At 42.1% G+C, this 24,297-nt stretch overlaps 1 pseudogene; it reads left to right on the plus strand.

Moving 5' to 3' along the window:
* Window positions 1-200: 200 nt before the first annotated feature.
* Window positions 201-24,297, plus strand: part of LOC107505118 — a 33,733-nt pseudogene continuing 9,636 nt past the window's right edge.

Here is a 24,297-nt window from a genome sequence, read left to right on the forward strand (position 1 = left end):
ATTGCTCAAAATAAATCCATTCCAGGACAACACCGTGACGCTCTCTCCTACCTAATTTCAGTGCTGCCTTACACTGCACTCAACACACCGTTCGTAGCATTGAATCGCGCACCGCGGTTCCGGCATACCAAACGTGTGTGTTGAAAAAACGCGTTCCCTAGACCTGCGACACAAACGTTCACTCATTTGTACAACGCTCTATGTATGTCCTCTTCACGGAAGGGAACGACATAGGTAATTGAAGCAGCATCCCGACTAGTTCTTCACAGGCGTTTGAGTCCTCCTCTACGCAGAGGCTCCCGTCCGTGCCAGGGCAACCCGTCCCGCTTCGTACGAAATTCCACTGCAAAACTCTCAGTGTTCACTAACTGCGCGTATACCTGGTAGGTCTTAGGAGAGTCCACGGCTGCTCACGCGCAGCCGAGGTCAACAGTCCTCTCAGAGTGCCACGACAGGCAACTCTGGCGATAGGTTTTCACTTGGCCTCTCCGACGCATCGGGTGCTCCTCTGGGAAACAGAAGCTTGCGGCAAGGAAGCGGCTCCATGCCAGGCTTTTCTTTCAAGCATTTTGTGCGGCTCGTTCCTCAACGTAGGAGGACACGCGTTGCGGAGATCCCGGCAGTCATGCTCTGACAGCGTGTCAGCACCCTTTCAGAGACAGCTTCGGGAGACCGGTTCCCCCCGTATGTACCTGCCGCTGCACGGTCATTCTTTCTGTGCACAACTGCGTTGATGAGAAAAAGCATTATGAGCGCTTCCTCCCTGGCAAGCCTTCTCAGGTTCGCCTGGGACACTGCCACGAAGATCCCGCGTCTTCTGTTACTTTTGCCCAAGAAACAGTGTCCAGTGCAGCTGGAAAAGCTCCACGGCCCTCAGCCACAGGAAAGCCGCCGTTGCATTCACATGTGTCCACATTGCTCAGAAGGATCGTCGTCGGCGAGGACGGATCTGCAGAGAGTTGGGCTCCCCAGTCGAAGACGCTGCAATCCGCGCCTTATGAGAAAGTGACGGTCCCGGAGGCCTGGCTTTGTGGTCCCCTGCGATCCAGAACCTGGGGCCTAAGTTGTTCCTCCAATCGTCTACAAGTGGAAGAAATACAGAGGAGAACCCTGCACTTTCCGCTCCGTTGTTCGAGTGCCGCAGAAGACCCCAGAGGACATAGCCATAGTATCCTTGATTCGGTAAGTGCACGCACGGCGTACCAGAGTTACATATTCCAAAAACCGGTTCCCTCCGCGAGCGGCGGGATCGTTCTCGCACGTTAATGGAGTCGTGTATCCAGGAGATGGGAAGAGCAAACTACTGTATGGCAACCGCATGTTCTCTCGTGCCCGAGGAACGTTTGGGTCCTCTTCGGCATTTGCGCTCGCTGCCGCAACTCGGCTCGGCCTATCCCGCTTCCTACGAATGGCAGTTTGAAACCCGTCGCTTTTCACTAATGGCAGTCTCTCTTTGCAGATTTTATACGAGTCCGTGGATTCTTACGCACAGCAGATATAAACGCCTCCTCTCAGCGCAATACGACAGGCGAATCAGACGACAGACGATTTCTTCACCTATATGATGTATGTGCTAGAACTCTCCCGAAGTGAGAATGGATTCATGGATTAGGAAGAAAATGGTCTGCCTGGAGCCCTAAGAAGGTGTAAGACCCTGGAAGCAGGCTTGGATCCTGAGGTTAGAAGTAATATGGAATGAGGCGTCTGGAAAAATGCTGCAGATGAGTCATGATAAGACACAGCAGAGGAAAGGAGCAACGAACCCTTGGCCTAACCTTAATGAATTCGATGGACAACAGCTGTGATTCATTGAAAGCTAATCCTGCTTCCAAAGAATGCTTATTGATTTACCTCTCCCAATCAATGGGCTCAAAGAAGCTGAAGTTCTATCCATTGGTCCCTTCCCACCCAGATCTCCCCTCTGGTGTCGCCCAGTGCCCTCGGCCTGGCAGTGACTAATTTACAGAAGAATCTAGGTAGGACGAAGCCATACTCAGTGAAGAATCTCCAAGGAGAGAAGAGGTAGGAACAAATGGCTCGTGTTCACTTCCGAATCACTCAGGAGGCCTGGGGCAGGAGCATGAATATCAGTTACCCAGAAGCTCAGGGCTGAAATGATATTGCAAGCACCCCTGCCCACTGCCCCAGTCTTTTAGGGGTTTATGCAGGTGCCATTTCCCAGGATAGGGGCAGGGCAGTGACGCTCAGACCCCCAATTTCCAGCTCTTTCCAGGCCTGGCGCCCTGCACGTTCAACATAAGAAAGATAGATTTTGTCCTGGGCCTTCTCTGAGACGTGGTTACTTCATATCTACTGTCATGCTGGCTTTTGGGTGGTGATAACAGTCTTGATCAGACTGAGAGTAGTGACTTCATTTCACTGGGAGTGTGTGATTTGTGTGTCCTGCATTGAAATTGTCAAGCCAGGACTGCAGAATACATATGAGGCTGTACCAAAAGCCAAGTCCTGCTGAAACAGCTAGCAGTGAGCTTAAATACATTGTCCCCAGCATCAGCACAGCACAGAACAATAGCACTGGCTTTCTACTCTCCACAGACCTCATTGGTCCTGGAGACCCCAGTAGCAGCAATGGCTCAGGACATCTTCCTCGATCGTTGCCAGGGGGTCAACCATTAGCTGCCGGCATGTTGGGATGCCAACTTCAACTGCCACGCATTTGACTTCCCAAATCATGATCACATCTGCATTTTATTTGCATAAATGCCATAAGCTACCCTTTTGGGCTGGTATCTGGTTAGCCACCTGTTCTTAGTCCAGAGACAGGAGTTTTCTAGACAGTCCTTGGAATTTCGAATCTGCATTCCACTGTCATCTCAGGCCTGTGCCCTTTAGGAATTACTAAACTCACCCTCAGACTCTATGGCTGGCCCTACTAAGCATACCCACTCATCATCTAGGGAAGGAAAGTATTTCAGATAGCAAGGGATAGGGCCCTTATGATTTCGCTCCCATGTGGACTTGAAAAGGAGAACAAAACACCAAGAAAACAAACAAACATACAAATAAACAAACAAACGAAAACCAATTCAGACCCTCAGACATTAAGACCAGTGTGGATCAGAGACTAAGGGCAGTAGAGGGAGAATGACATTGTGAAAAGGAGCTCTGTATTTGGGAGAAAGGAACAAACAAGGTCACGGGTGCTGTACAGCCTACGCAGGTGACGGATGTTGGAGTATAGGGCACACCCCTAACATGTTACAGTGTTAATGCACACAGCCCAGCGAGGTTTAATTGAGTCAAATGGACAGACTGCAGCAGGTTTGGAGATGCCAACCCCTAGTCTGATATTATGCTGACGACAGACTTCTGGACACACAGGGACATTGTTTGGATTATCTGAGATTGTTTCCATCCTGTCACAGAGCCACTGAGGAGACTATTGGAGTCAGCTGAGTGCCATTTGAAGTGAAGCAGCAGTCCCAGTGCCTCAGTGTTTCCTGAGACCATGTCCATCACGGTGCTCCTTTATTTTAAAAAGGAGAAGGACTCCAAAAGGATGTGTTCGACTCCTCCTGAGAAGACTGCTTCTCTAGGGCTGGAAGAGGGATAGGGTAATCCATTCTGAAAAAGAGCAAGAAATAGGAAAATGAAAAGAAGGCTGGAATGATGCTGACAGAGGGACATATGGGATGCTTTGTCCATAACTTTTCAAAAGTTCCACCTTAGAGAATGATGTACAACCATGTCGAGAACAAAGGGTACTTGGGAGCCACTTGTTCTGTTGTCCTCAGGCTAAATATGGTCTTCTGGAGACTGAGTCAGATGATAACTCTCATAATCCAGGGCTGTCTAGGTGATTCACTCTGCCTGAAATTTTATTGTGATTGCTCCCCAAAAAACAATCCAAATTCCTTAAGGGACAGTAGAGGATGTGAGGCCTATTATGATGCAAACAATGCTCAATGGATCATTGGATCAATTCTTTTCAGACATCAAATGAGAATCGGGGTAGGGGAGGAGAATGGTTCCTAAGAATTAATTGCTGGCTGCTGGGTGTGGAAAAGACTCTGATTTCTCTTCTGAGTTCTCTGAAATTAAAACATGATATGTCCATCCACTGGAAATATGGGTCACCTCACGCAGTGTTTGACAAGGTGACAAGAAATTACATAAGTGACTAGAAAGGGAAGGTCAGGTCCTAATTCATCTAGGCACTAATGAGTGGTCCCAAACTCACTACCGAGGAAAACATGTGAGAGAAGCCATCGCCAGTCCCCTCTTGTGCAGTCTGGGCCCTGGGCTGAGCTGTTGCCTGAGGAGGACAGGGCTATTCGTAGTCCTTAATGCCAAGAGTGGCAGCCAACTGCTGAGGACAGGAGATTCTGGTACTGACCTGGATGCTGACATGAGGAGGCTGTTCTCAGCCCAATGGTTTTAGGGAGACAGTTCATGAAGCTGCATCTAATGAACCTGTGCTCGGGGGTGTGGGAGTTGGCTTCTTATCTGGTGCATTTCTTCATTTTACTCTCACGAAGTGGATGCACAATGAATGCACAACATTAAACAAACATGCATTTCATAGAACTCTCATAGAAATGTTCAAGCAGGCACAACTCAAAGTCTCACACACTTCCACAAGTCTGGATATCACACAACCACATCTCAATCTCATACTCATTTAGACACAGACAAATACATTCACACACACTCACAGACATACACAGGGACACTGTAAACTCCTATCCAGAAACCTATTTCAGATCAGTACATTAGAGAGTAAGGGAGATAGAGCAGGTCCACCACACCTAAGGCAATCTGGGATATTGAGGGAAGCCATGACTGTATCCCTTGGATACAGACACATGAAGACCTCCAAAGTCAAGTAGGCCTCTCAGATGGGATCTTAAGGCTTCCAGAGACCTTCCCCTTTGATGCTATTCACAGCTGAGCCTATCTTAGTCTCCTCAGCCTTGTGATTTCTTGACCCCTTGAGGAAAGGGAGTGGGCCTGAGGGCACAGCTAGTGGAGAGGATGTGGGGTATGGCATTCTAAGGCACCGGCCAGGCCTAGTAACTTATGACCCAAATGTCCACCCCCAGAATCCAGTCAGTGGTTGCCCCCGCCTGGCTGGGTAGTGTTTTTGTCCGCAGCCAAGGTCTCAGGAGAAGGGTGCTTGATGGTAGATCAAAGGCCTGCTATGGCCAAACAGACTGTCCAGGGTGAAGGTGGGAGAGGGGACAATGGGCTGCCAGTGTCGGAATAGGTAGGTGAGAATCATTTGTGTGTAGAGGGGGAAAGAAAGTGGTCAAATGGGAGGAGGGAGGGTGGTAGAACTCTCAGGAAGGGAGTATGAATATGTGGAGTAAGAAGAGAATGGGCTTTCTGGAAGCCGAAGAAGGTGAAGGACCCTGGGAACAGACCTAGATCCTGATGTTAGAAGGAATATGGAATGAGGCATCTGGAAAAAAAAAGAGTGCTGCTGCTGAGTCATGGTAAGACACGCAGAGGAAAGAAGGAGCAAAGAACCCCAGGCCCGACCCTAATCAATTCAATGGACAACAACTGTGATTAATTGACATCCAATCCTGCCTCCAAGGAGCACTGATTGGGCAACTTGCCTCTGTCATTCATGAAACCCAGAGAAGCTGAAGTGCTATCCATTGGCCCCTTTCCACCCATAGCTTTCCTCTGGGATTTCCAGGTACCCTTTGCCTGCCAGTGACTAGTTACAGAAGAGTCAGACTCATAGAGGAAGCTACAGGGGGGAGCAAGAGGGAGTAACAATTGGCTGTGTTCATTTCTGAATCATTCAAGAGGCCTTGGGTGAGGGCATGAATATTGGTGACTGGGAAGCTCAGAGCTGTAGAGACTGGAAGCACACTGCCCACTGCCCCGCAGACATTTATGTGTTCACGCAGGTTCCATTTTCCATGGTGTTGGTAGGGCAGTGACTCCCATATGTTCCAATTCCAGGCCCTTTCTCCTCCTGGCACTCAGGGCGTTTGACGTAACAAGGCCAACTCTTGCCCTGGGCCACCTCTGAGACATGTTTACTTCGTATGTACCACCATGCCGACTTCTGGGTGGTGATAACAGACTTTACTGTGTCTTGGGTGGTATCCTCATTTTACTGTGATTGTGTCATTGTTGTGTCCTGACCTAAAAATGTCAGGCTAATTCTACATATGAGGCTCTATCAATAGCCAACTTCTCCCGCAGTGGCACGAGTGTATCTTATGACCTGGTTCCCAGGGTTAGTCCAGGGTCTACCTGAGGGATTTTCTTTCTACTCTCCACAGGCCTCAGTAGCCTTATAGTCCTCAGGAGAAGCAAGGCTCACATCACCTGCCCTATTTGCTGCCAGGGAGTCAACCATCAGCTGCCTGCATATTTGGAAGCCAGCCTCCAATGTTAGGCATTAACTTCTTTGGCTTCCCTAACCATGATGGTGATTGCATTCTATTTTCACAAATGCTTTAAGTTGTCTCTTCTATGCCAAGAGCTGAGTCTGCCACCAGAGTTCACGCCAGAGATGGGATGTCTCCAGACAGCCCTGGGAATTTCAGAGCTGCATTCCGCCTGGATCTCACACCTGTAGCACTTAGGAGTTCTTCAACTGGCTTGTATATTTTATGATTGGCACTTCAAGCAGTCCCCCTCCCCATTAAGGGAAGGGAACTATGTCAGACCACAAGGGACAGGTCTTTTATGATTTCACTCCCTTGCGGCCCTGAAAAGGAGAGCAAGACAATGAGAAGCAAACAATCGAACAAACCAAAGCCAATTTAGAAGGTCAGACATGAGACAGGTGAGGATCAGAGAATAAGGGCTGTAGAGAGGGAAAGACATGTGTGTAAAGGGAGCTCTGCATTTGAGTGACAGGGACACACCAGGCAGTGGGTGCCAAGCAGCCCATGCAGGTGACAGATGTTGGAGTAGAAGGCAGTGATCCTGACATGTTGGTAAGGGTGTTAAGCTACATAGCCCAGCTAGGTTTCATTGAGTGCAAAGGAAAGACCGAGGCATGTCTGGAGATGTCAACCAACTTTTGGACACACTGGAACATTGGATTAGCTGGGATTTTTTTCATCCTGTCGTAGAGTTGCCTAGCATAGATTATTGGAGTAAACTGAGTGCCCTTTGAAATGGAGCAGCAAACCTGGTGCCTCAGTGTTTCCTTAGACCATGTCCATCACATTGCTCCTGTATTTTGAATACAGAGAGAACTTCAAAAAAGTGTGTTCTACTCTTCCTGAGAAGTTGGATCCTCCATAGCTGGAGGAGAGATGGAGTAATCCATTCCGGAATAGGGTAGCAAGAAAAAGGGAAATGATAAGAAGGCTAGGATGCTGCTTACAGAGGGACACTTGAGACGTTTTCTAAATATGCTTAGAAAAGTACAACCTTGGGGAATAATGAACAACCTTGTTGAGAACAAAGTGTAGTTGGGAGCCAGTTGTTCTGTTGGCATTGGCTAAATAAGGTCCCCTGGAGACCCTGACTGATGCCAACTTTCTTATAATACTGCCCTGTTGAGGTGATTCCTTCTGTCTGAAACTTTATTGTGATTACATTTCAGAAACAACCTGGATTCCTTAAAGGATGGTGCAGAGTGTGACGCTTGCCGTGAGTCAAACAATGCTCAGTGGATGATTGGGACAATTCTTTTCAAACATCAAATGAGAATGGGGATATGGGAGAGAGAAAGGTTCCTGAGAATCATTTTCTGACTGCTGGGTGTCACAAAGACTCTGGGCCCACTGCTGAGTTATCTGGAATTCACACATGATAAGTCCACCCACTGGAAATATGTGGCACCTCGCATACCCTTTCACAAGGTGATGAGAAATTCCATATATGAGTAGAAATGGATAGTGAAGTCCATGATCAACTTGGAGCTATGGGAGGTCCCCTACTTGCTATGAGGAAAACATCTGAGAGATGCCATAGCCAGTCCCCTCTTCAGCAGTCTGGTCCCTGAGGTGAGATCTAGCCTGAGGAGAACTGGGACTTCCTTGGTGCCCAATAGCGAGTGTATCAGCTACATCCTGAGGAAAGGAGACTTTGGTTCTGATCTTGAAGCTGGCCTGAGCAAGTTGAGGGCAACTCAATGCTTTGGGGGAGACAGCTAACGAAGCTCCACCTAATAAATCCACACTCGAGTGTGTATGGAATTGGGATCTTATCTGATGCATTTGTTATTTTACTCATACAAAGGTGGATGCACAATGGGCCCATGACATTAAACAAACATGAATTTTATAGAACTCTCAGAAATGTTCAAGCAGCCACAACACAAGGCCACTCACATACTTCCACAAACCTGGAAAACATCTCTATTTCACACACGTTTAAACACAAACACATCCACATACACACACATGTGCACATACAACGATACTGTAAATTTCCAGCCAGAAACCTATTTGAGCTCAGTAGCTTAGATAGTAAGGGAGATAGAACAGGTCATCCACACCCAAATCAGGCTGGAACAGTGAAGGAAGCCATGGCTGTTTCTTTGATACAGACACATGAAGACTTCTGAAGTCAAGGGGTCTCTCAACTGGGTTCTTAAGGCCTCCAGAGGTCTTTCCTTTTGATGCCCTTCATAAATGGGCTTAGCTTGCTCTCCTCAGGCTTCTGACTTCCTGGCCCCATGAAGAAAGCGAATGTGCTTGAAAGCATGGCTGACAGCAGAGACATGGGGTATTGCATTGTGATGTGCTGGTCAAGCCTAATAAATAACATATGACCCAAACTTCTATCCCCAGGACACAGTCTCTGGCAGTCTCAGCTTTGTTGGGCAATGGGCTTGAAAGCAGCCAATGTCCCAGGAGCAGGATGCCAAACAGACTGTCCAGGGTGAGGGAGGGTGAGGAGAGAATGCGCTGCTTGTGTTGGAATTGGTAGGCAAGAATCACTGGTGTTTAGGAAGGTAAGGAATGTGGTCAAATGGGAGGAGGGAGGGCAGTAAAACTGGCAGCAAGGGGGTACGGATATGTGGAGTAGGAAGGGAATGGGCTGCATGGAGGACGCAGAAGGTGGAATAACCCAGGGAGCTGACTTGGATCTTGAGGTTTGAAGAAATATGGAATGAGCATTTGGCAAAAGAGTGGTGCTGCTGAGTCATGGGAAGACACAGAAGAGGAAAGAAGGAAGATAGAACCCCAGGCCTGACCCTAATCGATTTGATGGACAACAGCTGTGATTAACTGACATCTAATCCTGCCTCCAAGGAGCACTGATTGGGCAACTTGCCTCTGCCAATCGTGGTGCCCATAGAAGCTAAAGCCCTACCCAGTAGCCTCTTCCCAGCCAGAGCTCCCCTCTAGGCCTGGCAGTGACTAGTTTACAGAAGAGTCTAGGGAGGACAGAGCCAGACTCAGTGAAGAAGCTCCAGAAGGGAACAGGAGGCTGAAAAAAGTGGCTCATGTTCACTTCCAAATCAGTCAAGAAGCCGAGGGCCAGATCACGAATATCAATGACACTGAAGCTCAGGGTAGGAGTGAGTCTGGAAGCACCCCTGCCTGTTGCCCTGCAACCTATAGGGATTTATGCTGGTGCCATTTCCAAGGCTGGGGGCAAGGGAATGACTCCAAGACAACACAATTTCTGGCCATTTCTAGGCCTGGTGCCCATGACATTTGAAATAGCAAGGCCAACTCTAGTCCTGGGCCTTCTATGAAACTTGGTTACTTCATACCTACCACCTTGCTTGTGGGTAGCTGACGATGACCACCTTGAGTGGGACATGGCAGCAACTTCATTGCACTGCCAATGTGGCCTTCGTGCATCCTGAACTGAAAGTGGCACGTCAGGACCGTCACGTACAGCAGGGTCCCTATCAATAGCAGAACCCTCTTGGAGTTGCCACCAGTGTATCGCACCACCTTCTGCCAAGCCTCAGCAAGAGGTGGATCTGAAAAACTAGCTGTCTCTCTCCATAGGCCGCAGTCCTCATTGGCACACCAAGAGAACCAAGGCTCAAGAATCCTGCACTGTCCTGTGTCAAGGTTCAGACATTAGCTGACATCCAACTGGGAAGCCAGGATCCACTGCCACACATTGACCTCCTTGGTCTGTATAAGCATGTTTGCATCTGCATTCTATTTTCTCACATGCTATAAGCTGTCCAGTTTGGGCCACAGGCTGGTCTAGCCACTAGTGTTTATTTCAAAGACCAGCGGTCACCAGACAGCCCTGAAAAATGTAGGATCTAGGTTCCACCTGGAATTCAGGCCTCTCCCACTGTAGACTCCTAAACACACCCATTCAATTTGAAATGGTCCTTTCAAGCTATTGCCATCTCCATCATGGGAAGGGAACTCTGTCAGACTGTAAAAGATAAGGGCCTTATGATTTCTCTCCAGAGTGGATTTGAAAAGGAAAGCAAGACACTGAGAAACAAGCAAACAAATGCCAATTTATGCCATCAGACTTGAGAGTGGAGTGGAAGAGAGACTAAGGGCAGTACGGTGAGAACAACATGTGTGAAAAGAAGCTCATCATTTGGGAGAAAGAGACACACCAGGCAGTGAGTGCCTACCAGCTTGCCCTGGTGATGGATGTTGGAGTAGAAGCAACTCCCTTGATATGTTGGTAAGGGTGTTAAGCCACGTAGCTGTGCCAGGTATCATTGAGTCCAATGGGCAGACCATGGCAGGTTTTAAGATGCAAATCCCTAGTCTGGCATTCTCCTGACAACAGTTTTCTGGACAGAATGGGGCATTGTTTGCATTAGCTGAGAGCGTTTTCCATCCTGTCACAGAGTGTCCTAGCAGAGACAGTTGGAGACACCTGAGTGCCCTTTGAAACAGAGCGGCAGTCCCCATGCCTCAGTGATGCCTGAGACCATGTCCATTGTGATCCTTTTGAGTTTTGAAAATGAGAAGGACTCCAAAAGGATGTATTTGACTCTTCCTGAAAAGACAGATCCTCCAGAGCCAAAAGGGGGACAGGGTAATCCACTCTGGAATAGGGGTGTGAGAAATAGGAAAAAGAAAAGCTGGCTGGGACACTGCTGACAGAGGGACACACAGGTCACTTTCTCAATGTTTAGAAAAGTTCAACCTTGGAGAACAAAGAAAAACTTTGTCTAAAACGAGGAGTACTTGCGAGCCATTTGTTCTGTTGGCCTCTGGCTGAAGAAGGTCTCCAGGGGACCCAATTGGAGGCCAACTTTCTCATATTCTAGCCCTGTTGAGGTCATTCTCTCTGTCTGAAACTTTATGGGGATTCCTCCCCAGAAACAATCTGGATTCTTTAAGAGACAGTACAGGAAGCGAGGCCTTCCATGAGGCAAATGCTGCACAATGGATCATTGAGTCATTTCTTTTCAGATATCAAATGAAAATGGGGATGGAGGATGAAGAAAGGTACCAGTAAATCAATGAATGGCTGCTACGTGTGGCAAAGACACTTGTCCTGCTGATAAGTTCTCTGATTTTCACACATCATATGGCCAGCCACTAGAAACCCGGGTCACTTCGCATACCCTTTTACAAGGTCACTAGAAATTCTATACGTGATGTAAAAATAGGAAGGGTGAAGGCTGAGGTAACCTTGGAGCTAAAGAAATGCTCCCTATTCAGTACCAAGGAAAGCATCTGAGAGACACTGTGGCCTGAGAAGAACTGGGAACCCCTTGGTTCCCGATGGTGAGCGTGTCAACCACTACCTGAGCACAGGTGATTTTGGCCCTGACCTGAATGCTGGCCTGAGCAGGTTGCTGGCACCCTGATGGTTGTGTGGATACAGTGCATGAAGCTTTATCTAATGAATCTGGGCTTGGATGTGTTAGGTGTTGGGATCTTATTGGTTGCATTTTTTATCTTGGCTCACACAAAGTGGATGCGCTATGCTCAACATCACTAAACAAAGGTGAATTTCATAGAACTCTCCTAGAAATGATCAGGCAGGCACACACATGAGGGCATTCACATATTTCCACCTGCCTGAATATCAGCCACCACATCTCTATCTCACACACATTTAGTCACAGACAAATACATCCGCGTGCATGTGCGTGCACGCGCGCGCACACACACACACACACACACGGGCACAAACACAGAGGCCCAGTTATGAAGTGCGTCAAAGAGAAAGGCCTCTGGAAGCCTTAAAAGCCTAGCTGAGAGGCCTCCTTAAACTAGATGGTATTCATGTGACAGTATCCAAGGAATATAGCCATGGCTTCCCACATTGTTTTAGCTGGATTTAGGTGTGGTGAACCTGCTATATCTCCCTCATTCTCTAAACTACTGGTTTCTGGCTGGGCTTTTATAGTGTCCCTTTGTGTGTGTGTGTGTGTGTGTGTGTGTGTGTGAGAGAGAGAGAGAGAGAGAGAGAGAGAGAGAGACTATCTAAATGTGTATTAGATACAATGTGGTTGTTTGATATCCAGGCATATGGAAGTATATTAGTGGCCCTGTGTTGTGCCTGTTTGAACATTTCTGTGATAGTTCTATGAAATACACTTTTGTTTAATGTCAAGGGCTCACTGTGCATCAACTTGGTAGAAGTAAAATAAAGAACTACACCAGATAAGATCCCAACCCCCAAACTCCCCCAGTACCCAGATTCATTAGATGGAGCTTCATGAGCTTTCTCCCTAAAATCGTTGGGTTGCAGGTAGCTTGCTCAGGCCAACATTCAGGTGAAAACCAGAATCTCCTGTCTTCAAGAGGTGACTGACACACTCACCATTATGGACCAAAGGCCTAGTTCTCCGCAGGCCACAGCTCGGCCCAGGTCCCAGACAACTGAAGATGTGACTGTCTATGACGTCTCTCGGATATATTCCTCAGTACAGAGTAGGGGACCTTTCATTAGCTCCAAGGTGACCTCGGACTTTACCATTACTTTCTACTTCACGTATAAAATTTCTCGTCACCTTGTAAAAAGGTGTGTGAAGTGACCCGCAATTATAGTGGCCAACATGTGGTGTGACTTCCAGAAAACTCAGCGTTGGGCCCAGAGTCATTGCAACACACAGTAGCCTGCAATAGATTCTCTCTCACCTTTCACCTTCCCCCACCCCCATTTTCATTTGATGTATGAAAAGAATTGGCCCAATGATCCCTTGAGCATTGTTTGCCTCAAGGAAGACCATTTCATTAGAAATATGGATTTTTTTTCTGGGGACCATTCATGACAGTGTTTCAGACAGAGAGAGTCACCTCGATAGGGAAGCAATATGAGAAAGTTGGCATTTGGCAGGGTCTCAGAGATCTTTTTTAGCTGGACGCCAACAGAACAAATGGCTCCTAGTTCCCTTTGTTCTTCACAAGGTTGTACATTGTTCTTTAAGGTTGAAATTTTTTAAACATATTGAGAAAGCATCCCAAGTATCCTTCTGTCAGCAACATCCCAGCCTTATTTTCATTTCCCTATTCTTGCTCCCCAAATCCAGAATGGAATATCCTGTCCCTCCTCCAGCTCTAACTAACAGAACTAAAGGGAGAAATAGACCAAAACACTGTCATAGTAGTGCACCTAAATACCCCACTGTTGGATATGGACAGATCATCCAAACAGAAAATCAATAAAAAAATAACATTCTTGAATGACACATTAGTCCAATTAGACATAATTGACATTGTCAGAGCCTTTCATCCCAAAACAGCTACTTATACATTCCTTTCTAGTGTACATGGAACATTGTCAAGGGTTGGCCACATACTGGAACTCAGAGATAGCCTCAACAAATATTAGAGGTTTGAAATCATACCAACCATTTTCTCTGATCATAATGCTTTGAAGCTAGAGATCAACTGTAAAAAGAAAATGGAAAGAACCACAAATACATGGAGATTAAACAACATGCTACTAAAGAATGATTGTATCAGAGAAGAAATAAAAAGAGAATTCAAGAGATACATAGAAATGAATGACAATGATAGTACAATATATCAAAACTTTTGGGACATAGCAAAAGTGGTCATAAGAGAAAATTCATATCATTACAGGCCTATCTCCAAAAACGAGAAAGAGCCCAAATAAAAAACATAATGCCTCATCTTAAAAAAACTAGAAGAGGAAGAACAAATGAAGCCTAAAGTCAGAAGAAGGAAATAAATATTCAAATTAAAGCAGAAATAAATGTGAATTCAATATAACATTGGAGGTCCTAGTGAGTGCAATCAGGCAACAGAAAGATATAAAAGATATCCAAATAGGAAATGAAGAAATCAAACTGTCACTATTTGCACATGATATGATTCTCTATACAGAAAACTCTGAAGACTCCATAAAAACACTGCTAGAAACAGCAAGCAAATGTAGGCAAGTTTCTGGATACAAAATCGATGTTCAAAAATCCAGTGTTCCTATACTCTAATAACGAAGTGTCAGAAAGAGAAGTGGAAAAAATAATTCCTTTTGCAATTGCACCAAAAAGAATAAAATACCTAGGAATAAATCTAACAAACCATGTGAAGGAACTATATAATGAGAACTACAAGACCCAATTAAAATAAATTGAAGAAGATACCATGAAATGAAAAGATATTCCATATTCTTAGATTGGAAGCATAAACATAGTTAAAATGATCATATTACCTAAAACATTATACAAATTTAATGCAATCCCCATCAAGATCCCAGTGGCATTTTTTAAAGAAATAGAACAAAAAATCTTCAGATTCATATAGAAACACAAAAAAACCCTAATTGCCAAAGCCATCTTGAGAAAAGAGAACAGGGCTGGAGGCATCACTCTGATGGACTTTAAATTATACTACAAAGCAACAATAATCAGAAAGGCATGGTATTGGCAGAGAAACAGACACACCTATCAGTGGAACAGAATCAAGAGTCCAGAAATAAACCTATATTTATATGGACAAAGAATTTTAACAACAAAATTTTAACAACAACAAAAAAAAGCCCAAAACATGCAGTGGAGAAAGGAAAGCCTCTTCAATAAATGGTGCTGGGAAAACTGGAAAGCCACCTGCCAAAGAATGAAATTAGACTAAGGTCTATCACCACACAGCAAAATTAACTCACAATGTATTAAGAACCTGACTATAAGACCTGAAACTATAAATTGCATAGAAGAAAACATAAGAACTAAACATATGTACCTTGGACTTTAAGAAGATTTTATGAATTTGACCTAAAAGGCAAGAAGAGTAACAGCAAAAATAAATGAATGGGACTACATCAAACTAAAAAGCTTCTGCACAGCAAAAGAAATCATCAACAAGGTAAAGAGACAACCATCTGAGTGGGAAAATACATTTGCAAGCAACACCACAGTAAGTGCCTAATATCCAAAATAACAACAAAAAACAAATGATCTATTAAAAAAATGGGCAGAGGACCTCAACAGACACTTGTCCCAAGAAGACATTCAAATGGCCAACAAACATATGAAATGATGCTCATCATCACTAGCTATTCGGAAAATGCAAATCAAAACCACAATGATATACCATCTCATACCTGTTAGAATAATCAACAGGACCAGTAATAACAGATGTTGGAGAGAATGCAGAGAAAAAAGATCCCTCATACATTGTTAGTGGGACTGCAAGTTAATACAACCACTATGGAAAACAGTATGGAAGTACCTCGAAAAACTAAGAATTGATCTACCATATGACCCAGCAATCCCTCTACTGGGTATTTACCCTCAAAGACTTGAAAACTCATATCCGAAAATATATTTGCACTCCGATGTTCATAGCAGCATTATTCATGGTGGCCAGGACATAGAAGCTACTGAAATGTCCTATGATAGGTGATTGGATAAAGAAGCTGTAGTACATATATTCGATGGCACATTTCTCAGCCATAAGAAGAGATGAAATACTGCCATTTGCAATAACATTGATGGACTTTGAGATAATCATGCTAAGCGATATAAGCCAGGCAGAAAAAGTTGAAAACCATATGATATCGCTTATATGTGGGATAAAACCTAAAAGCCACAAATGAACAGGACAAACAGTGACTCATGGATATAGACAATAGACTAGTGGTTACCAGAGGATAGGGATAGTGGGGGAGAAGGAAGATAGGGGAGTAAAAGGGTCAAATATGTGTTGATGAAAAAAAATCTAACACAGTGCAATACATATATGCCTTACTGTTAAATCGTATACCTGAAACTTACTGGATTTCATTAACCAATATAACCAAAAGACAAAATAATAATAATAAATAAATATATATTTTTTAAATCAGTCAATTTAACCATATTGCAAAAAATATATATATAAACTACCGGGAGGAGAAAAACAGAGCAAAAATGAGACAGTCAAACAAGTACAAGTTTAAGTCAAAAAAAGAGGGAAGCATAATTATAAAATATATGTGGAGAAATAATTTCAGTATACATATAAATATCATTAGTATTATTAGTTATTAGGAATATACTAAAAAAGCCTTTGACATGTTTTATTATATTATTTTGTATTATAGGTTTTGTGAAAGAGAACTTATTTCTAAATTTCCACAATTTCCACTATTATTTTAGTCTAAAGGCTGAACCAAAGATTGAAAGAGGAAAAATAAAACCCTCCTAATAACTGCATTATACCAACAACAACAACAAAAAGAACAAACACTGCACCTTATGCTACATTGTTTTGGAACTGAAAGTCACTAGAATGTTCTTATAAGTTTGACAATCAATAATTGGATCCACGAAAGATCCGACTCTAAGTGATGAATGCACAATGCATGTACAAATGCTATATTATTAAATTGTACACTTGACATATATTATTTTTAACTGAAGTCCCTCAATGAATATAATTTTAATAATATTTTATTTAGGTATGAATATTATAAAAGTCAGGATAGTATAATTTAAAAGTCACATTAAAAATTCTTATCACTGACCAAATTTTATATCTCCTCTATTGTGGGAAAAACTTTGCCCAATATAATTATTTTATCATTATGTTTTTTTAACCAATTCTTATCTTTAGCCCTCACTTTTGAAACTTAGTAAACACAGAATTAGTAATATTTTTATAAAATGGTTTGCTCTGAGCAATTTTCTGTTTTACTTATCACAAACATTGATAGGTAGAACACTACTAAATTTTAAGAGTAAATTATCTTCATGCAGGAGCATTTACCTCAGGCCACAACTCATCACGGCCAGCTTTTCTGGGAATTCTTTATAGTAAAAATATACAACAAAAACAAGTAAATTAGTTCATTTCGTTAAAAGAACAACAACAAAAAAGAATAGTCAGCTACCTGTATATTAAAGATTCTTGATATAATTAATATTTAACCTCTGTTTTAAAAATCACGTTTAGTTATCAATTTCTGCCTCCACCTCTTCCCACCTACAGAATATTCTATAAACACACATTCTCAGTTTCCGTAACCAAAAATGACATCCAATTATTATCCAAGCCTTAGATTACATTGTCTTCGCCAGAAGTCCTGAAGCCTAATTGCAAATTATGATAATGGTTGATGTAATGTTTTTAACCTGAACTAGAACAAATCTGATGACCTAAATCAAGGTGAAATGACACACTGCTCCTTTTCCATTGTTTGTTCCTGATTCAAAGACTAATCTATGGCAGTCTTGGTTCTTTAGCATGGAAACTACTACATAAGGTGACCCCATTAATTCCTTTTACCCTAAGACAATACAGGGAGTTCTGGAAATGTTTGAAATGGTGGAAAGTTAAATGTAACAAAGTCAAAGAACAAATATATATGCTGTTACCCTTCCCACTCGCAGGTGCCTCTTCCACAGGGCTCCATGGCAGTCTCCAATTTACAAATTGGCAGCCTCTGAAGGCACAGATTCCTGAAACAAAGATGGGTTTTAATGACCCAGAGCAGGAGCTCTCTATTTTCCTGCTCCTAGAAAATAAGCTAAATGGAGTCTCAGTCATCTACTCCCTCCCTACACAAGCATGTTTCCAGCTACCCAACTCCATTACTGATTTGACAGCCAGTCTCAGGCCTGTGCAACCCTCCATGTACATGGGAAGGACATTAGCGAATTGAGAAAGAGGTGGAGGTGAGGAGACACCTGCCTTGGTCCAGGGATCTAAGTAGTTCGGCAACCTCCAATCCCCTAAGACTAAAGGATATCTAAGCCCCATTCTATAAATTGAGACACAGGTAGATGATATCATATTCTTATGTGATCTAAAGAGAATCTTTTACTGTGTCTCAAATTATTTTAATATCTTTTGATGAAAACTTGAATTTTTCTAGTTCCTCCAATTCAAAAAAAGCAAACCAAAAAGTAGCAACCTGTTCAGGACTCCCTTGAACTCTTAATTTTAATCTGCCTCGAGAGGCCACTCACTACATCCTGCATCCATCCTTCTTGTAATTTATCTTTAATTGGTCACAAATCCCAATATTCTGACCTCTTTTACCTAATCTGATCTCTGATGTCTTTTCTAAAGTCCTTATTCCTATCCTAACCCAGTGCTGTTGCTCTGGAAACTTGGATTTTCCTACGAATTTGTTCCTACCCTCTTCTACTATGTTCACTAGACCCACTGTCCCCACTTTTCTAATATTAAAATGCTCACCTGGAAGATGAGAAAGAAAGAAGTATTCTGGGCTTAGAAACCTGAGGTTTTTAAATTTTATTTCTGTCACTTACTCTATTTAAATAAGTCGCTTTAATCTCTTTGAGGTTCGAATTCGCCATGGGAACAACCACTTGGCTAGGACATTACACACAGGTTGAAGTACTAAAGGGTGTTTTGATTAATTAATTGCTGATATTCCTTAAATTTCTAAAATTTTATGTGCTTTTGAGTCTGTCTATAGAAAAATGAGGAATCCTTAGCTGGCAGAAGTGGGAAAAATAACAGAATGAAAGAAACAACAAGATGAACAGAGAGGGTAAAAAATCAAAGCAGAACTGCCAGGACTCGAGGCACAGTCCAACGAGAAGAGGGCCACTCTTCAGTAGCAGATCTCCAAGGACACTGGCGCAGCCACCTCAGCCAGGTCTCAGCTGACAGAAATGAAGCGCACCCTGCAGCTCCCGGAGATGGCACTGCAGTCCCTCCTGGCAGTGAAACACTTCCTGGAGCGCTCCTTGTCAGAGACCGAGGCAAAGACTGTGCACAGCCGGCTCAGATCCAGGCTCAGATCTGGGCCCTGGAGGAGCAGCCGCGCTAGGTCAGTACCGAGACCGAGGGCCAGAAACGGGACTATGAGCGGCTCCTGGACATCCAGATCCTCCTGGAAAAAGAAATGGAGACCTACTGTGCCTGTTAAATGGAGATGGAAACTCGTGCTCTAAATCAAAGGGCTTTGGATCAGGAAGCTCAGCAAATTCATCCAAAGATGTAGCCCAAACCACACTGGTAAAGACGGTGGGTGAAGAGTAAGATCATCGTGGTAAATTCCTTTAATAGAGGATACACTCTGCTGAAGGAAAAACATCTAAAGTGATCTATGACAAGGCAGAACAAAGTTTCTCTTTAGCTGTTATTTCTGAGAAAAGAATAATTTGGGAAAGGATTCTGAACAATTGCATTATTCTAAATATCAAGGAGATAGTAAAAATACTTTCTACCCTTAAAGACAAGTTACTTAGCCAAAATAACTATTTTCTTAGTTATTTTTTGCAGGAAGGTGGGTGATTGTTTTCAAATAAATAAAGTTAATGTGTACTCATTTCCATTCACTCATGACTAATAATTATTTGTAATGGAAAAAGGAAACTCGTAGAATAAGAAAATAAGATTCTAGAGAAAAAAGAGAAGAAATGTTACTGAAGTAGGCAGAGGTGCTAGCCTAAGAAATAAAACCAGACTGGGAAGATAGTAAGTAGAGAAGTCAATTCAAATAGGCTCTAAACAGATGCTGAACTTAATTAACATAGATACACTTCACTTACAGAGTACTAATTTGCCTCAAGAATAATAGACATCATTATAGCTAAAAAAAGGTTTGCCTAATTAAACCTTGCTATATAAAAACTAGGGTTCTGTGGCCATAGCTGACTGAGATCTGCCCTAAACTCTTAGATGGAAAAACAAGGTGGTACAAGTTACCACTGCAACTCTCCAGTATACTAAGACAAATGCTTAGACTAATAGGGCTTTGTAGGAAAATTCTAAGTCAACATCAACACATAACTAAATTTAATTCTCTGAACACGTAATTAAACTGCAGACTTTCTGAGCTGATCTGACTTGAATCTGTATATTGATGCCAGTGCCGAACAAGAACTTATCAGTATAAACTGAAGGACATGATGATGGATTTGGGAACAAAGCAGGCTGAAGATCAAATCGGGGCCAGCCACTTATTCACTATGGAGTAACAGGTCACTGAATCAACAGCCCTGAACCACAGTTGTGTAATTGATAAAAAGCAAGCTATAATAGCATAGCTACTTTGCAAATCCATTGTGATGACACTATTATGCAGTAACAAATATCAAGCACAGATGTAGTGTTTATCCCACAGTAGAACACTCAACAAGTGTAACTTCCTTTACTCTGTATTCCCCTAGAAAACATATAATTTTTAAAAATCAATAAAATCCTATCTGCTTACAAAGTCTTCTTCAGAACTCTCATTCACTATTAAAGAAAAAAATTAAAATACATTTGAAATCAAAAATAGAAAAATACAGAACTATAAAAGTATCAGACTGATGCTGTGGTAAGAGGTATTCTTTTGAGAGTACACATGAGGATGATACTTCAATAAATATTAACAATGCTATTGACAAACAATTACTATATTAACTTTTACATCCCCTCCTTTACACATATTAAATGCAAGAAAAACAGAATGGATTTTTGAAATTCAATACTTACAAGGGAACTGCTACTTACAAGGATGATAATCCTAACCAAACTGAAGCAAACTGAAAGTACGAGGTATCATTAGTAGAGTCAGTATCATAAACTAACAATGTCAAACTGAAATGTCATCATTTTTCTGAACTTCTGACATGAAGAGCAGTTAGAAGAGATTATATGTATCGTGCTGTAACACATTACATCTTCTCCACCTCTTCAGTCAAGCCTGTTCAGTTTAGTTGTTCAGTTTAGGATGACATGCCGTATCCAGGAAATGTGGTCTATAGGTACTGCACTCTGCAGCTTGGCAAAATATAGGAAACTGATGCCTTTCTGGGCTAAGACTGCTATCCCCAGAATGTCTCACTTGAGTGGCTCGCCCTTGGTTGGTATCTGGGAACCTGGTTGAGGGAGGGTTCCACCATTCCCTAACTAACAAGAGTGGCTCACTGGGCCTTGACTATCTGTAGAAACAAGGTGGTTCATGCTGAGTACCTGCTTTCCTTCCAGTAATCTAGATTTTTGGTCCATGCCAGGAGGAGAATGCCTATGTGACTAGCATGCCATTAAAACCTCAGGCACTGAGCCCAGTGAGACCCTGGTCCTGGTAGACAATGTCTCACATGTGGTATCAGAACTGGACATGGAGGGAATCAAGTTCATCCTGGGAACTCCATAGAGAGAGGGCTCCTAAAAGCTTGAGCCTGGTTTCCTCTAGACTTTGTCCCATATACCTCTTCTCTTTCCAGATTTACCCCAATTCTCTCAGTGTAATAAATCAAAGGCATGAATACTACTATTTTCTGAATCCTGTCAAGTTTTCTAGTGAATAACCAAACCAAAATTGAATTATTTAAAATTTTTATTATTTGGGTTGGCAAGTTGTACATGATTAGAGTCAGAAGGCTATTTCACAGATTACCTGTACTTGAATTTGATTTCTTTGATACTTGTTTTGAAGATTCTTATAATTCTGTTTCTATGTAAATAAAGGCATAAACAAGATTTTTAAAAAGATGTCAGAGAATAATGTTAAACAAGCAATAATCTAAATGAGAATAAAAAACATTTTAATGACAATATGTTCAAAAAGTTACCATAAATAAAGTGAAGAGATTATATTCAATTTTCTCCAACTAAACTGAGCTTAATTTCATTTTACAATAGTTAAGAATCAATCAAGTTACTGGAATAACCACAGAAAAACATATAACTATCATATATAGTATAATAACACACTACTGATTGTATCATTCTTTTTGTTTCTAATATTTTTCTCAATTACTTATAAAACTAAAAACATGCTTCACCTATTAAAAGGCAGAAGTTGACTAAATCAGACAATGCAACAAAAAATTTATATCCAAAATGTGAGATGGATATCCCATCAACCTTAACATACATATTGAAAAGCATCTCTGTCTTCTCTGTTGACCTGTGTACTTCTTGTTCATCTGACAAGTCCTACTCATTCTTCAGGTCCAAGTGAAATGCTACTCAATCACCTGGATACCTATGAATCATCTTAGATTTCTCTCTCCTTGCTAACTTTTTATCTTCTATCATCTCTAAATCTTATTAACCATACTTCTTTTCTGTCTCTGCTTCATTCTGCCAAAGCCACTACCCTAGTCAAATACCTGCTCTTAACAAATGACTTTCACAGGAAAAATACCCACTAACTATTATTGCTATTTCTTAAATAAATATGTTATTTTCAGTAATAGAAATGATAGGGACATAAGTCTAGAAAAAGACCAACATTTCAAATTGAATAAATTGAGCTTCCTGACTTTTTTATTCAGCATGGATGGGTGACAACTTGATAATGCACCGATGCTAGTCCAAGGAAGCAAAAGCTCCCTTCATCTGCCTGTCTCTTCTTGTGTTTTCATTCAATCTATCCTCTATTTGAGAGGTCAGCAAACTATGGCCCACAGGTCACATCCAACCTGCCATCCTATTTTGTGACTTAAAGTCTGACTGGAACATGGTCAGGCCTATCCACTCACACATTGTCTGTGACTGCTAATGGTAGATTTGAGTATAAATGACAGAGACCAGGTGGCCTAAAATCAGGCCCTCTACTGAAAAAGCTTGCCTATCCCTGCTTTATATTATAACCAGAGCAACAAAATCAAATTTAATCTTCTTATGCTTCAGCTCAAAACTCTCCAATGAATCCCTGCAGTAACTAGTGTTGGCTCCCTACCCACTGGCCATTCCTTAGTCTTCATTCTTGTTGGAGAACCAAAACTGCGTTTGGATATTTATTGTCCCACTTCACAAAGAATGTGGTTTCTCCCAACTCCAAAAAGAGAAATAGTTATATGAAACTAATCACAGTAACTGATTTACCACTAACTGGTGTTAAATGAGTGTGTGACTGAACACAGCCTACAAAATGTTAGGAGAAGATTACTGCAAACTTCTGTTTTTTTCCTATTAAAAAGAAAAACAACACATAGCTCTCCAGCACTAATCATCAGGTAACACAAATAAAAATCAAAATGAGATACCACTTCACACTTGTCAGAATGGCTATCATCAGAATGTCACCAAATAACAAGTGTTGGTGAGGATGTAGAGAAAAGGGAACCCTTGTGGACTGTTTGTGGGAGCATAAATTGATACAGTCTCTACGGAAACAATAGAAAGAGTCCTCAAAATTAAAAGTAGAACTGAGTAGAACTGACATAAGATACAACATTTCCATTTCTGGGTATTTATCCAAAGATGACAAAAAATATGAATTTAAAAAGATATCTGCATGACTATGTTCACTGCAGCAGCACTTACAATAGACAAACTATGGAAGCAACATAGGTGTCCTTCCATAAATAAATAGATAAAGAAGATATGGTACACACACACACACACACACACACTCACACATACAATGAAATATTACTCAGCCATAAAAAATAAATTCTTGCCATTCGAGACAACAGGAATGGACCTAGAGAGTATTATGCTATGTGAAATAAGACAGAGAGACAAATACCATATGGCATCACTTATATGTAGATCCTAAAGAAAACAAAACAGAAATGGACCCAGAGCTACAGAGATCAAACTGATGGTTGCCAAAAGAGCATTCAGCTGAACTTGCCTTTGATCTTATTTTAACTTTGTTACTTAGCTTTTCTGTGCCTCAATTTCTCCATCCATAAAATGGAAATGAAAATAGTGGTTATTTCACAGGCCATTGTTGTTTCCTTAAATAGAAAATATGCAAAGTGTTTGCTACAGTTCCTAGCACAAAAATACAGCTCAACGATTGTTAGATAAAGTTATTATAATTATTACCATTATGACTACTTTAGAAAGGCATTTCAATTTAGTTACATGATATCTTTATGCCCTTATTTGGAGCTATGTCTTAAAAATTAGAAAGAACACAATGTTTCAATGATTCTAAGATGCTTATTTTCTCACATTTTAACACCTCTGACACTAAAATACAATTTATAATTCTAGATGCCTTTCACCCACAATTGGCAGTATTTCTAACACTCTCTTAGAGTGCATAAAAGAGTGGGCATCATACCATAATCCATTGTGC

Source organism: Rousettus aegyptiacus, unplaced genomic scaffold (genome assembly GCF_014176215.1).
Source record: "Rousettus aegyptiacus isolate mRouAeg1 unplaced genomic scaffold, mRouAeg1.p scaffold_m13_p_10, whole genome shotgun sequence".
Classification (NCBI taxonomy): Eukaryota; Metazoa; Chordata; class Mammalia; order Chiroptera; family Pteropodidae; genus Rousettus; species Rousettus aegyptiacus.